Source organism: Pleurodeles waltl, chromosome 7, assembly GCF_031143425.1.
Source record: "Pleurodeles waltl isolate 20211129_DDA chromosome 7, aPleWal1.hap1.20221129, whole genome shotgun sequence".
Lineage (NCBI taxonomy): Eukaryota > Metazoa > Chordata > Amphibia > Caudata > Salamandridae > Pleurodeles > Pleurodeles waltl.
Genome location: NC_090446.1, coordinates 1128622854 through 1128639805, shown reverse-complemented (window position 1 = coordinate 1128639805; position 16952 = coordinate 1128622854). Strand labels below are relative to the sequence as shown.

Genomic DNA, 16952 nt, shown 5'->3' with positions numbered 1-16952 from the left:
TCTTTCACTTAACTGTACATTTGTTTCCCCAATTAGCAAATCCTTTAGCACCCTCTGTAAGTGCCTAGTAAATGGTACCCCTGGTACCTAGCGCCTGAGGTGCTAAAAACGGTCCTTCAGGGCTGCAGCACGAATTGTGCCACTTTAAGGGACCCCCTCACCAAGCACGACAGGCTGCCATTGCAGGCTGCATGTTTTGGTACAGATAAAAGTGAAAACAGGACATGGCCCGCAGTCTGTGTGCCATGTGCCCTAACACTGCATGCACTATATGGAAGTCACCCCTACAGAAGTTTTGACAGCCCTAAGGCAGGGTGCACTAAATTACACGTGAGGGCATATCTGCAAGAGCAGATATGCCCCTGCTATGCATTTGTCAATTCTCAGACATAGAAAGTGGCCAGGGAAGCCATTTTGAATGTATGTGGGGAATAAAAGTTCCTCAGCTACATGATGGTGTCAGTGAAGATAGGGATGTTTGGTATCAAACATCTTGTATTGGTGAACCCACAATGATGCCAGTGCTGGATTTACCAATACATGTACCCACAGGGCACCTTAGAGGTTCCCTCTAAAACTCTAGCGGCCTCTGGTGTACCTAGTGTCTGGTTTCTGACAGCCAGCCACCTGAGACACTTTTCTGCCCCGTTAGGGTGAGAGCCTTTTGATCTCAGAATGCCAGAACAAAAGACTGTCCGGGAAGAGGGTGTAACACCCCCTCCCATAGAATGACCTGCTGATTAGCCTTTCTAAGGCGGCAAGCCAAAGTGCCCCTTGCCTTTGAAATGCAAATCTGGCTCCCCTCACAGGAGAGGGGGCCATCTAGGCACCTGGACAGGTGGGAAAATTAGCTAGTCAGGTAGGCATGTCACCTCCAAGCTAGTACCAACCCTAAGGTGGGCTACTGCGAGGTGGACATTAAGTTTCAAAGGTAGCTAGCTTTGTGATGGCATACTTAGGAATTCTGGGACAGGGTTATGCCCACTTCCCACAGGAAGTGGTCATGTAGGGGGCATAGAGACCCTAAGGGTCAGTAGCCCATTGACTACTACGCTATTCACCCCCTAATGCCCATAAATTCAGTATTTAGGGGAGCCCCTGGCACCAGAGAAGCAGATCCTGACGACCTAACACGACCAAGGACACTGAAGAGTTGCAACAGCAGAAGAAGAAAAAAAGAAGCAGCTGACCTGGTACCAACCCCACCAGCCTGTCTGCATCCCTTGTTGAAAATCTGCACCGAAGTCGACCGGTCCTGCAGCTGTGACTCCAGAATCCTGGGAGTACTGCCTGCCTTCAATACAGATTCAAGACCTCCCATGAATCGTGGACCTGTTCTCCAGCAAACTCCAAAAGAAGGGAGTCTGAAGCCTCTGGAACTGCCAAAACCCGACACCTGAAGTCATCACTGCACCTGCTGTCTCTGACTCGAGATGATGTGGACCACCGGGGCCAACAAGGTTCCCCAGCCCTCCAGAGTCAGAATCCATTGTGGTTTCACCCCTCCTGGACTCCTCGACGATGCCTGCAGCTTGTGCACACAGCCCCCCTCTACTGCGACCCTTCAGTTAAAGGAAACCAACACCTAAGGACACCTCTGCACCCGTCGCCCCTGAGCCATGGAAAAGAGGACCAAAGATGCCTACGTGTGCCCGAGCATCATGAGGCCAGAGTCCTGCTATTGGTTAAGCCCAACTAGCCTTCTGGCAGAGCCTACAGCCTCTGTTTGCAGTGACTGATTCCCCATTGGGAGCGCACTGGGCAACCAGCGCCGTTTGGCACCCGCCCGCTCCAGTGCTGCTGGTGGTGTACTGCTGGAGCTGCATTGGACCTTGCCCACTACTCACCTTAACCCCTGGAAATTGGTCTTGTAAGTTGCATGACTCAACCTGTTTGCAGAACTTGTTTTTCTTCCCATAAGATAACATTGGAGAATTCAGAAATTGTACTGTCCACTTTTTAAAGTGAAAAGAATTCCTACTTTGAAGCATAGTTACCTTAACAAATTTTCTCTGATGTCTAAACATATATAAATATGCTTGTTATTCTTATAAATTGGTGTGGATCTCCTTTTTGAATGATGTCGCTCATTTATTGGCTATTGTGTGTTGCTAAGGTCAGAGTTGTTCATGTCACCATATTACAGTACCTCCCTTTCACAATATAATTGTAATAGGTTGTTTTAACACAGCCCTTCTTACCATACCAACCTCAGAAAATCTGTCTGCTTTCCTGAAATTGAACTTGTGACCTGCAGATCTCTGCAGGTGTCAGCAAGGTACGCTCAGTTCACCGAGTCATCCACTCGTGACCACAAATGCTGAACCATTAGGGTGGCAACAACTACTCAAAATATGCTGGATTAGAAAAATCACATTGGAATTGCCAATAAACAGAACCACGATGGCTGAAAACACACTTAGTTACACTAACAGGCTCTTGAAAGTTAGAATTGACCCTGCAGTCACACAGCATCTTTACCTTCTAGTGTCTACCAGATAGCACATGAACTACAAATGCAGTGGCTAGCCTTATGTGCAACTGATTTGCACTTAGAGATTGTAAAATAATACATGCTTACTGCGTTGCATGTTCACAGATTTATTAGTGGAGCCTATGTCATGCAAGTAGACCTGTCCCCAAAGGCTCACTGCCATACATGGCCTGTGGAGAAACTGGAGCCCATTTTGCTACGAACACCAAGAGAACGACTCAACAACCCACCAAACATAGCGAAGCCAGAGTTCCAGGAGCATGTACAATGGAACAGAACTGCTAACATTCTGATTCCCTTGTATTTTCTGTATCTTCTCAGTTCGATGGCATCTGTCGCTGTAGATACACATGGTATGCATGAGCTCGCCATCTGGTGTTGGGTCGGAGTGTTACAAGTTGTTTTACTTCGAAGAAGTGTTTTCGAGTCACGGGACCGAGTGACTCCTCCTTCTGTGCTCATTGCGCATGGGCGTCGACTCCATCTTCGATTGTTTTCTTTCCGCCATCGGGTTCGGACGTGTTCCTGTCGCTCCGGGTTTCGGAACGGAAAGATAGCTGAAAACGGAAGATTTTCGACGGTATCGTTGCGATCCGGTTCGAGATAGACACATACGACGACGCGTTGAACATCGAAGTGCTTCGGTGCCCTTCGGGGTAGATTTCGGCACCCCGTCGGGGCCTAGTCGGCCCGACCGCGTGGAGAACAACGCCGATGGAACGGACCCCGTTTCGATTCTGCCCCGAATGCCACAACAAATATCCTTATACGGACCTACACTCGGTCTGTAACCTGTGCCTGTCACCCGAGCACAGCGAAGAATCCTGTGAGGCCTGTCGGGCGTTCCGGTCCCGAAAAACTCTGCGCGACCGTCGAGCGAGGAGACTGCAGATGGCGTCCACGCCAAAGGAGCGTCGACAGTTCGAGACAGAAGAGGAACAGGAGGAATCCTTTTCCATCCAGGATTCAGACTCCGACGAGCTAGACTCTACAAAAACTGTGAGTAAGACGTCGAGATCAGAACTTAAAAAAGGATAGAAGGCCCAGGGGACGCCACTGCCAACCGGCCATGGCTCCACCCAAATTCTCGGTGACCAACAATCGGCACCGAAAAAGGCCCATTCAGTGTCGAGATCGTCCGACTTCGGTCGAGACACCGGCACGCAGCCTCCTCGGGACCGAGAGAGTGCTAAACAGAAGCATCGACACCGAGAGTTCGGTGTCGACACGGATCGACGCCGAGACAGTGGCGCCGAAGACCATAGAGGCCAAGAATTTTCGGCACAGAAAAAGAGGAAGGTTACCTCGGAGCCGAAAAAACAATCAACAGGGTTTTCGGAGCCGAAAAAAGCGACATCAGACCCTGTTTCAGGCTCCTATACTGAAGAGCATTCTATGTCTTCACAAATGAAGAAACCTAGATTTGAACAAGAACTGCAATCCACTGACGTGGATCACACGCAAAAGCGTATCTTTATTCAGCAGGGGACTGGGAAGATCAGTACCCTTCCACCTGTCAAACGAAAGAGAACGCTTCAGTTTACTCCTCAGCAACAAACAGCACAAAAGGTAACACCTCCTCCCTCGCCTCCACCTGTAACTCCGGCTTCGTCAACTTACACCCCGTCACATTCGCCAGCTCACACCGCCATGAGCCACGATGACCAAGATCAGGATGCGTGGGACTTGTACGACGCACCAGTGTCTGATAACAGCCCAGACACATACCCAACTAGGCCATCACCACCGGAAGACAGCACAGCCTACTCACAAGTGGTGGCTAGAGCAGCACTATTCCATAATGTGGAACTACACTCGGAACAAGTAGAGGATGATTTTTTATTTAACACCCTCTCTTCAACCCACAGCTCCTACCAAAGCCTGCCGATGCTCCCAGGCATGCTACGCCATGCAAAGGACATTTTCAAGGAGCCAGTTAAAAGTAGGGCAGTGACGCCTAGGGTGGACAAAAAGTATAAGGCGCCTCCTACGGACCCTGTATTCATCACCTCTCAGTTGCCACCAGATTCTGTGGTGGTAGGGGCTGCCAGAAAACGGGCAAATTCACACACTTCTGGGGATGCACCTCCCCCAGATAAAGAAAGCAGGAAGTTCGATGCAGCCGGGAAGAGGGTTGCTGTCCAAGCAGCAAACCAGTGGCGCATCGCAAATTCACAAGCGCTGCTAGCGCGATACGACAGAGCCCACTGGGATGAGATGCAGCATCTCATTGAACATCTCCCAAAAGATCTGCAAAAAAGAGCAAAACAGGTTGTTGAGGAGGGTCAAAACATTTCCAACAATCAAATACGCTCCTCCATGGATGCAGCAGACACGGCCGCAAGGACCATTAATACGTCGGTTACCATCCGTAGGCACGCATGGCTCAGAACGTCTGGATTCAAGCCAGAAATTCAGCAGGCAGTGCTTAACATGCCAGTAAACTAAAAACTTCTGTTCGGTCCGGAGGTCGACACAGCCATAGAAAAGCTCAAGAATGACACTGCCAAGGCCATGGGCGCACTCTACTCCCCGCAGAGCAGAGGATCTTATAACACCTTCCGCAAAACACCTTTTAGAGGAGGGTTTCGGGGTCAGGCCACACAAGCTAGCACCTCACAGTCCGCACCGCCCACCTACCAGGGACAGTACAGGGGAGGTTTTCGGGGCCAGTATAGAGGGGGGCAATTCCCTAGGAATAGAGGAAGATTTCAAAGCCCCAAAACCACTACCAACAAGCAGTGACTCACACGTCACTCACCCCTCCCACACAACACCAGTGGGGGGGAGGATACGTCAATATTACGAAGCATGGGACAAAATAACTACAGACACATGGGTCCTAGCAATTATCCAACATGGTTATTGCATAGAATTCCTGCAATTCCCTCCAGACATACCACCAAACTCACAAAATTGATCAAAATACCATTCACAGCTTCTAGAGATAGAAGTTCAAGCACTACTGCAAAAAAATGCAATAGAATTAGTACCAAGCACACAAATAAACACAGGAGTTTATTCACTGTACTTCTTGATACCAAAAAAGGACGAAACACTGAGACCAATTCTAGACCTCAGAGTAGTAAACACATTCATCAAATCAGACCACTTTCACATGGTCACACTACAAGAAGTGTTACCATTGCTCAAAAAACACAACTACATGACAACCCTAGACCTCAAGGACGCATATTTCCATATACCAATACATCAATCACACAGGAAATATCTAAGGTTTGTATTCAAAGGAATACATTACCAATTCAAAGTATTGCCTTTTGGTTTAACAACCGCTCCAAGAGTATTCACAAAATGCCTAGCAGTAGTCGCTGCACACATCAGAAGGCAGCAAATACATGTGTTCCCGTATCTAGACGACTGGCTAATCAAAACCAGTTCGATCACACAATGCTCAAACCACACAAATCAAGTCATACAAACCCTCTACAAACTAGGGTTCACCGTCAACTTTGCAAAATCAAACATTCTGCCAAGCAAAGTACAGCAATATCTAGGAGCCATAATAGACACGACAAAAGGAGTAGCAACGCCAACTCCACAAAGGATCCACAATTTCAACAGTCATTCAACACATGTCTCCAAACCAAACAATACAAGCAAGAACAATACTACAGCTCCTAGGCATGATGTCCTCATGCATAGCCATTGTCCCAAACGCAAGACTGCACATGAGGCCCTTACAACAGTGCCTAGCCTCACAGTGGTCTCAAGCACAGGGTCACCTTCTAGATCTGGTGTTGCTAGACCGCCAAACTTACCTCTCGCTTCTATGGTGGAACAGTATAAATTTAAACATAGGGCGGCCTTTCCAAGACCCAGTGCCACAGTACGTAATAACAACAGATGCTTCCATGACAGGGTGGGGAGCACATCTCAATCAACACAACATAAGAGGACAATGGAACATACATCAAACAAAACTGCATATAAATCATCTAAAATTATTAGCAGTTTTTCAAGCACTAAAAGCTTTCCAACCAATCATAACCCACAAATACATCCTTGTCAAAACAGACAACATAACAACGATGTATTATCTAAACAAACAAGGAGGAACACATTCAACGCAGTTAAGCTTGTTAGCTCAAAAAATATGGAAGTGGGCAATCCACCATCAAATTGGTCTAATAGCACAGTTTATTCCGGGGATCCAGAATCAGCTGGCAGACAATCTCTCTCGAGATCACCAGCAAGTCCACGAATGGGAAATCCACCCACAGATTCTGAACACCTACTTCACACTCTGGGGAACACCACAAATAGACTTATTTGCAACAAAAGAGAACGCAAAATGCCAAAACTTCGCGTCCAGATACCCACACAAGCAATCCCAAGGCAATGCCCTATGGATGAACTGGTCAGGAATATTTGCTTACGCTTTTCCTCCTCTCCCTCTCCTTCCTTACCTAGTAAACAAATTGAGTCAAAACAAACTCAAACTCATTTTAATAGCACCAACTTGGGCAAGACAACCCTGGTACACAACACTGCTAGATCTGTCTGTAGTACCACACATCAAACTGCCCAACAAACCAGATCTGTTAACGCAACACAACCAACAGATCAGACACCCGGACCCAGCATCGCTGAATCTAGCAATCTGGCTCCTGAAATCCTAGAATTCGGACACTTACAACTTAGCCAAGAGTGTATGGAAGTCATAAAGCAGGCCAGAAGGCCATCCACTAGACACTGCTACGCAAGTAAGTGGAAAAGATTTGTTTGGTACTGCCATCATAATCAGATACAACCACTAGACGCAACTCCAAAACATATAGTAAATTACTTGCTCCATTTACAAAAAGCAAAGCTAGCCTTCTCTTCTATTAAAATACACCTTGCAGCAATATCTGCATACCTGCAAACTACCTATTCAACTTCCTTGTATAAAATACCAGTTATCAAAGCATTCATAGAAGGGCTTAAAAGAATTATACCACCAAGAACACCACCTGTTCCTTCATGGAACCTAAACGTGGTTCTAACAAGACTCATGGGCCCACCTTTCGAACCCATGCACTCTTGCGGAATACAATTCCTAACCTGGAAAGTTGCCTTTCTCATCGCCATTACATCTCTAAGAAGAGTAAGTGAAATTCAAGCGTTCACAACACAAGAGCCTTTTATACAAATACATAAAAATAAGGTCGTCCTACGACCTAATCCAAATTTTTACCAAAAGTTATTTCACCATTCCATCTAAATCAAACGGTAGAACTACCAGTTTTTTTCCCACAGCCAGATTCTGTGGCTGAAAGAGCACTACATACATTAGATGTCAAAAGAGCATTAATGTACTACATTGACAGAACAAAAAACATCAGAAAAACTAAACAGCTATTTATTGCATTCCAAAAACCTCATGTAGGTAACCCAATATCAAAACAAGGTATAGCCAGATGGATAGTTAAATGCATCCAAATCTGCTACCTTAAAGCAAAAAGACAACTGCCCATTACTCCCAGGGCACATTCAACAAGGAAAAAAGGTGCTTCAATGGCCTTTTTAGGAAACATCCCAATGCAGGAAATATGTAAGGCAGCCACTTGGTCTACGCCTCACACATTCACCAAACACTACTGTATAGATGTGCTATCCGCACAACAAGCTACAGTAGGTCAAGCTGTATTAAGAACTCTATTTCAGACAACTTCTACTCCTACAGGCTAAACCACCGCTTATGGGGAACTAACTGCTTACTAGTCTATGCATACCATGTGTATCTACAGCGACAGATGCCATCGAACTGAAAATGTCACTTACCCAGTGTACATCTGTTCGTGGCATCAGTCGCTGAGATTCACATGGACCCACCCACCTCCCCGGAAGCCTGTAGCAGTTCAGAAGTTACCTTCAATTTTGTACATTTGTATATATATTATTTAATCCTTTAATAGGTACATACTTACATTTTTCATTGCGCGGGCACTATTACTATAGTACAACTCCTACCTCACCCTCTGCGGGGAAAACAATCGAAGATGGAGTCGACGCCCATGCGCAATGAGCACAGAAGGAGGAGTCACTCGGTCCCGTGACTCGAAAACACTTCTTCGAAGAAAAACAACTTGTAACACTCCGACCCAACACCAGATGGCGAGCTCATGCATACCATGTGAATCTCAGCGACTGATGCCACGAACAGATGTACACTGGGTAAGTGACATTTTCATTTCCTGTCTTGCACTGTCTTTTCGTCCTCCCCTGGTCTCCTTGCTCAGTTATACACTTTTCGTTCCTAATTTCTATCTGCTCCTTTTGCATACAGCTTACCTTTATTCTCATTCCTCTACTACTCATCCTCCTATCTCTAATATTATCATTCTCATTCTCTCCTGGTACCTCACTAGCCTCACTTCTGGTTTTCCTTTCTGTAACATCTTAAACTTTTACAATGCCCATCCTTTTACTTTACTGTTTCATTCAACTTTCTTCCTCAATCTTTCCCTTTATTTCCTTTTTCTTTCATTCTTGCTTCTTCTCTCTTACACCCTCACCTTTTTCACTTTCTCCTGATTTTTATGCTCTAAAATAGCACTCACCTCGAGTTAAAAATAAATCACTTTCTGAACTTTATAAACATTTATTTAGCACAATTGATGTAAATAAATAGATAAAGGTGAATGAGTGATAGGGGACAGTAACACTGAACACGTCATAGCCCAAAGCAAATTTCACAATGCAGTGCCTAAGAACATATGTATATCATGCACTTGGGGAAATTGCACTGTGCAATTTCTGGCAGCGTGAAAGTAAATGCCTGATGTTCGGTTTATTGGGATATATATATATGTTCGGTGGCATGTGTAGCTGCAGATGCACATGCTGTGCCCTGTTCCTGCCATCTAGTGTTGGGCTCGGAGTGTTACAAGTTGTTTTTCTTCGAAGAAGTCTTTTTGAGTCATGGACCGAGTGACTCCTCCCTTTCGGCTCCATTGCGCTTGGGCATCGACTCCATCTTAGATTGTTTTCCCACAGAGGGTAAGGTAGGAGTGATAGAGTGAGAATAGTAAAGATGTCCATGCAATGGGATAGAGATGTATGTACAAAGTTGTGGTAAAGGAATGTTTATTTACATATGTACAATTTCTAATTGCAACTTAAACGGCTACAGGCTCCCGGGAAGGTGGGAGGGTGCATGTGAATCTGCAGCAGAACATGCCACGAACAGATGTACACTGGGTAAGTGCCATTTTCCGTTCAGTGGCATGTGTAGCTGCAGATACACATGCTGTGCATAGACTGCAAAGCAGTAATCCTCCCCAAAGCAGTGGTCAGCCTGTAGGAGTTGAAGTTGTTTGAAATAATGTTCTTAGTACAGCCTGTCCTACTGTGGCTTGTTGTGTTGCTAACACATCTACACAGTCGTGTTTGGTAAAAGTATGAGGTGTGGACCAAGTGGCTGCCTTACAAATCTGTCATTGGTATATTACCTACAAAGGCCATTGTTGCTTCTTTCTTTCTAGTGGAGTGTGCCTTTGGTGTAATGAGTAGTTATCTTTTAGCTTTTAGGTAACAAGTTTGTATACATTTCACTATCCATCTGGCTATGAATTGTTTGCATATAGGGTTACCAGTATGGGGTTTCTGGAATGCGACGAACAACTGTTTAGTTTTACGAAACGCTTTTGTTCTGTCTATATAGTACATTAGAGCTCTTTTTATATCTAATGTATGCAGTGCTCTTTCTGCCGCTGGAGGCTGGCTGTGGGAAGAAGACTGGGAGTTCCACGATTTGGTTTAAATGAAACGGTGAATTGACTTTTGGTAGGAAGTTTGGATTTGTGTGGAGAACAACTTTGTTTGTGTACTTGTATAAAGGGTTCTTCAATAGTGAAAGCCTGTATTTCACTAACTCTTAGTAATGAAGTGATTACTACTAGAAATGCCACTTTCCAAGTTAAGAATTGGATCTGACAAGAATGCATGGGTTCAAAAGGTGGACCCATGAGTCGTGTAAGTACAATATTAAGATTCCACGAGGGTACTGGTGGAGTTCTTGGAGGTATGATCCGTTTTAGTCCTTCCATGAAGGCTTTAATGACTGGTATTATAATTATGAATAGGGATTTTGTGTGTTTAATTTGCAAATAAGCCAAAATTGCAGAGGTGTATTTTGATGGATGAAAAGGCTATATTAGCTTTTTGTAGGTGTAGTAAATAACCTACGATGTCTTGTATGGACACATCCAACGGTGTGATGTGTTTTGCTTGGCAATAGAAGACAAATCTTTTCCATTTGTTAGCATAACATTCCTGGTGGTAGGTTTTCTTGCCTGTTTAATGACTTCCATACACTCATTTGGAAGATTTAGATAGCCAAACTCTAAGACTTCAGGAGCCAGATTGTAGGGTAAGTGAAGCGTATACATCTAGTGTCTGAATTGCACAATGTGAAACCAGAAACTTGGGTATAAATCCTGGCTTCTCCGCTTAACCAAATTATGTGATCCTAGGCAAATGTTTGACTTCACTTTACCTCCTTTGTTCCTTTTTCTTCATCATCACATATAAGAACCTTGAAATATGTCTTCTGTCTTCTGTGTCTGATTTAATAAAATATGTTGTTCATGAATAATAGAAACCCAGCCCTCCCAAAGCGTTCACATAACAACTGGCTTGCCTCTTAGTTCACATTGTTGTCAGGGTGTGGGGGGGTGGGGAGGAGTGGGGGTAGGGGTATGAAAGTTTCTAAATTTATGTTTGAAAATTATCACTCTAAAAATACTTCTCAGTGCAGTGATATCATTGTGTGTACTAAGGTGGAACGGTTCTCAGGTTAATGAAATGCACTTTTTAAATTTAAAAAAGATCATACTTTTATATTTTTGCTGCACAATGTCTTTAATAATGAAGGTGTTTCTAAAGTTGAGTTCCAGGACACCCTAGTTAATCCCTTTTCAATTAGCTTCCAATCAAATACTTGCCTGTTCATTTGACCATTTTTTGTGCTGGTGCCAGGTCGAATAAACAGCAGCACAGTGCTGCTGTTGACCTGGTTGCCGCATGTAAATGTCAGGAGGGCCGCACTTTGAGTATCACTGCTCTAAGGGCACAACAACAACCTCTGAACATCAAATAGAGGAATCTGACATTCAACCAATTTTGGAGGTTGTGGACAGCAAGCAGAGAAGAATACAAATCCACAAAGAGACTGGGAAAATTATTATTACTTCTGTACCTCCACAGACTAAAAGAAAGCTAGCATTTCAAGAGACTCTTGACACTGCCCCACCAACATCAAAAATTTTCAAACGAAAGGAAAAGCCAACACCTCTTCAGCTTTGTCCACCACATTCACCGCAGCTTGCTTTCTCACCACCATCTATCACTCCACCACCACTGCCGTCACCATCGCACTCCCATACTTATTCCAAGGGAGACACAGTAGACCCATGGGATATGTAAGTTTTGGATCCTATACCGTCTAATGATCCAGATCTCTACCCTACTAAACCATCCCCACCAGAGAATAGTACAGTTTATAACCAAGTTAAATCTAGGGCAGCTGCATAACATGGGGTCCAGATGCATGCAGAACCTTTAGAAGAGGATTTTCTTTTTAATACACTATCCTTAACACATAAGCAATACAAGTGCTTACCAATGCTTCCTGATATGCTTAGGCACGCAGAAGACATATTTAACGAAACAGTTAAAGCTAGGGTTCTAACTCCAAGGATTGACAAGAAATACAAGCCTGCACCAACAGATCCAATCTACATTACACAATAACTACCACCAGATTCTATTGTGGTCAGTGCAGTCAGTTACCCCCCACCTTTTGCCTGATATTGATGCTGACTTGACTCAAGACCGTGTTGGGATCCTGCTAACCAAGCACCAGTGTTTTTACAATAAAAATGTACCATTGTTTCCACAATTGGCACACGTCTGGCACAAAGATAAGTCCCTTATAAAAGGTACCAGTAGTACCAAGGGCCCTGTGACCAAGGAAGGTCCCTAAGGGCTGCAGCATATGTTGTGCCACCCTAAGGGACCCCTTACCTAACACATGCACACTGCCATTGCAGATTGTGTGTGTTGATGGGGAGAAAAAGGCAAAGTCAACATGGCATCCCCTCAGGGTGCCATGCCCTCAACCCACTGCCTGTGGCATAGGTAGGTCACCCCTCTAACAGGCCTTGCAGCTCTAAGGCAGGGTGCACTATACCACGGGTGAGGGCATAGCTGCATGAGCACTATGCTCCTATAGTGTCCAAGTCCATTTTAAGGCATTGTAAGTGCAGGGTAGCCATATTAGGTATATGGTCTGGGAGTTTTTCACACCTCCCCCCTGCAGGAACTGTAACGCCTGGCAGTGAGCCTCACAGGCTCAGGCTTCGTGTTACATTACCCCAGGGCACTCCAGCTAGTGGAGATGCCCGCCCCTCAGACACAGCCCCCACTTTTGGCTGCAAGTCTGGAGGAGATAATGAGAAAAACAAGGAAGAGTCAGCCACCAGTCAGGACAGCCCCTAAGGTGTCCTGAGCTGAGGTGACCCCTGACTTAAGAAATCCTCCATCTTGGTTTTGGAGGATTCCCCCAGTAGGAATAGGTATGTGCCCCCCTCCCCTTAGGGAGGAGGCACAAAGAGGGTGCAGCCACCCTCCAGGACAGTAGCCATTGGCTACTGCCCCTCAGACCTAAACACACTCCTAAATTGAGTATTTAGGGGTGACCCTGAACCCAGGAAATCAGATTCCTGCAACCTACAAGAAGAAGGACTGCTGACCTGAAAGCCCCACAGAGACAACGGAGACGACAACTGACTTGGCCCCAGCCCTACTGGCCTGTCTCCAGACTCAAAAACCTGCCCAGCGATGCATCCAGCAGGACCAGCAACCTCGGAGGACTCCGAGGACTGACCTGCATCTAATGGACCAAGAATCCCCCGAAGACAGCGGCTCTGTCCAGAAACGGCAACAGAATTGCAACAAATAAGCAACTTTAAAGAGACTCACTTCCTGCCAGAAGCGTGAGTCTTCACACTCTGCACCCGACACCCCGGCTCGAGTTTGGAGAAACAAACACTGCAGAGAGCACTCCCCAGCGACTCCAACGACGTGGACACCCTGAGTTGACCTCCCTGCACCCCCACAGAAATGCCTGCAGAGAGGATCCAGAGGCTCCCCCTGACCACGACTGCCTGATAACAAAGAAACCCGACGCCTGGACCAAGCACTGCACCTACAGCCCCCAGGACCGAGAGGAGCCACCTCTCAGTGCAGGAGTGACCAGCAGGCGGCCCTCATCCTATCCCAGTCGGTGGCTGGCCTGAGAAGCCCCCTTGTGCCCTGCCTGCTTCGCCAGAGTGACCTCTGGGTCCCTCCATCGTTTTCTACGGCTAACTCAACACCTACTTTGCACACTGCACCCTTTGCTGCTGAGGGTGTATTTTGTGTGCTGGTGTCCCTTTCCCCCCCTCCCCAAGTCTCTACAAAGCCGGAGCACCCCTGTTATCCATAGGCGCCTATGTGTTTTGGGCCCTCCTTTGACCTCTGCACCAGACTGGCCCTGTGTTGCTGGTGTTGTGGCTTTGGGGTTGCCTTGAACCCCTAACGGTGGGCTGCCTATGCCCAGGAGACTGACTGTGTAAGTGCTTTACTTACCTGAGAAACTAACGTTTACTTGCCTCCCCCAGGAACTGTTGATTTTCACACCGTGTCCACTTTTAACATAGCTATTTGCCATTTTAACCAAAACTGTGTGTACAACTGTTTTAAATCAAAGTTCTATACTTACCTGTGTGATCTACCTTGCATTTTATGTACTTGCCTCAAATCATGAATCTTGTGGTTCTAAAATAAATTAAGAACATATATTTTTCTATATAAAACCTATTGGCCTGGAGTTAAGTCTTTGAGTGTGTGTTTCTCGTGTATCGCCTGTGCTTAACACTACCCTCTGATAAGCCTACTGCTCGACCGCACTACCGCAAAATAGAGCATTAGTATTATCTAATTTTTCCACTATCAACCTCTAAGGGGAACCCTTGGACTCTGTGCACACTATCACTCACTTTGAGATAGTATATACAGAGCCAACTTCCTACAGCGTGCTAATAGTCAGTCTTCAGGGAATACCCCACCCCCTAACAAAGAAAGTAGAAAATTAAATGCTGTGGGAAAAAGGGTGGCAACACAGGCAGCCAACCAATGGCGTATTGCCAATTTCCAAGCCCTGCTGGCAAGATACGACCGGGCACATTGGGATGAAATGCAAGAATTCATACAATACCTACACAAAGAACAACATAAGAGGGTGCAGCAAATTGAAGAAGAGTGTCAGGCTATTACAAATAACCAGATTAGGTCCGCTCTAGATGCAGCTGACACTGCAGCTAGAGGAATTAATACCAGCATCACAATCAGAAGACATGCATGGTTGAGGTCCTCCGGTTTTAAACCTGAAATGCAACAGGCGGTGCTTAATATGCCATTCGATAAACAGCACCTCTTCTTACTAGAGGTAGATACAACCATTGAAAAACTCAGGAAAGACTCTGATACTGCAAAAGCCCTGGGGGCCCTTTATACCACACCTTTTTGGGGTTCCTTTCAGAAACCACAGTTTGGGGGCGGTTTTAAATCCCAAACTGCAGAAGCTTGCACCTCCCATCCAAAACAAGCACAGCAGTACTGTTCAAGAGGGTCATTCAGAGGTTCTTACAGAAGGCAGAATTTCAGGGGCAGAGGAAAATTTACAGCCTCAAAGGGTGCTTCCACACCCACTAAACAATGACTTCCCAGACATCTCACAATCCCATGGGGGAAGAAGACAGCAACAATTCCGTTCTCACTGGCAGAACATCACCACAGATCAGTGGGTACTCTCAATTATCCACATGGCTATCGCCTAGAACTCATCTTCACTCCACCAAATATTCCTCCTTGCTCTCACAGACTCTCTCCAGAACACGCTGTTCTACTAAAAAAAGAGGTACAATCTCTATTACTCAAGGGGGCAATAGAAGTAGTTCCCACCTCCAGCAAGGGGCAGGAGCATACTCCTATTTCCTAATACCAAAAAAGGATGGTACTCTCAGACCCATTCTAGATCTCAGACCTTTAAATCTATATATCCAGTCAGAACACTTTCACATGGTCACTGTACAGGTTGTCATTCCCCTGCTACAAAAACAAGATTACATGACCGCGTTAGATCTAAAAGATGCTTACTTCCACATTCCCATACATCCAGCTCACCACAAGTACCTAAGGTTCGTAATATCAGGCAGCCACTACCAATTCAAAGTACTACCCTTTGGAGTAACAACAGCACCAAGAGTGTTCACAAAATGTCTAGCTGTAGTAGCGGCATACCTCAGAAGACACCACATACATGTCTTCCCTTATGTGGACGATTGGTTAATAAAATCCAGCACCATTCTACAATGCCAACAACACACACAATAGAAACCCTACACACACTAGAGTTCACAATCAGTTACCAGAAATCTCATCTTCAACCACCACAGATTCATCCTTATTTAGGTGCAATTCTCAATACCCAAACAGCATTAGCATCCCCAAATCCACAATGGATACAAGCTTTTCAATACCTCAGCACAAATGAAGGTCATCCAAACTTACACAGTAAGATTTGTCATGAAACCATTAGGAATGATGGCACCATGTATAGCAATAGTACCAAATGCAAGACTAAGCATGAGACCACTGCAACAGTGTCTCTCACGACAGTGGTCTCAGGCACAGGGTCGGTTACAGGATCTAGTGTTGTTAGACCGCCAAACGTACCAATCTCTGCAATGGTGGAATCACAACTTAACAAAAGGGCGGTCCTTTCAAAACCCAGTGCCACAGACCATAATCACAACGGATGCGTCAATGACAGGTTGGGGAGCCCATCTCAACAATCTAACGATACAAGGGGAATGGGACTCAATACAATCAACTTACCATATAAACCACTTGAAATTTATTAGCTGTGTTCTTAGCCATCCCAATTGTCCCTCTATCTCAAACAATATGGAAATGGGCAATTCACAGTCACATTCACCTACTAACAGAATATATCCCAAGAATACACAACCAGCTAGCAGACCTTCTAAGCAAGACGCAGCAACAAATACACGAGTGGGAGATTCACCCACAAGTACTTCAATATTACTTTCAAATGTGGGGAACACCAAACATAGACTTTTTTGCAGCAAGTGAAAACGCAAAATGCCAAACCTCCGCATGCAGAAATCCACACTCTCAGTCCAAGGGCAATGGTCTGTGGATCAACTGGTCAGGGATATTTGCTTACGCTTTTCCCCCTCTACCGCTAATTCAGTTTCTGGTCAACAAAATGCATCACACTTCTCTCACCATGATACTCATAGCTCCCACTGGGCACGCCAACACTGGTACACAACACTTCTAGATCTGTCGGTAGTGTCCCTTCACAAGCTTCCAAACAGACCAA

At 45.5% G+C, this 16952-nt stretch overlaps 1 protein-coding gene across 1 annotated transcript in view; it reads left to right on the top strand.

Annotated features, from left to right (window-relative positions):
* The window catches only part of CASKIN2 (CASK interacting protein 2), a 279620-nt gene that overhangs the window by 217251 nt on the left and 45417 nt on the right, over nucleotides 1-16952 (top strand). The window lies entirely within an intron of this gene.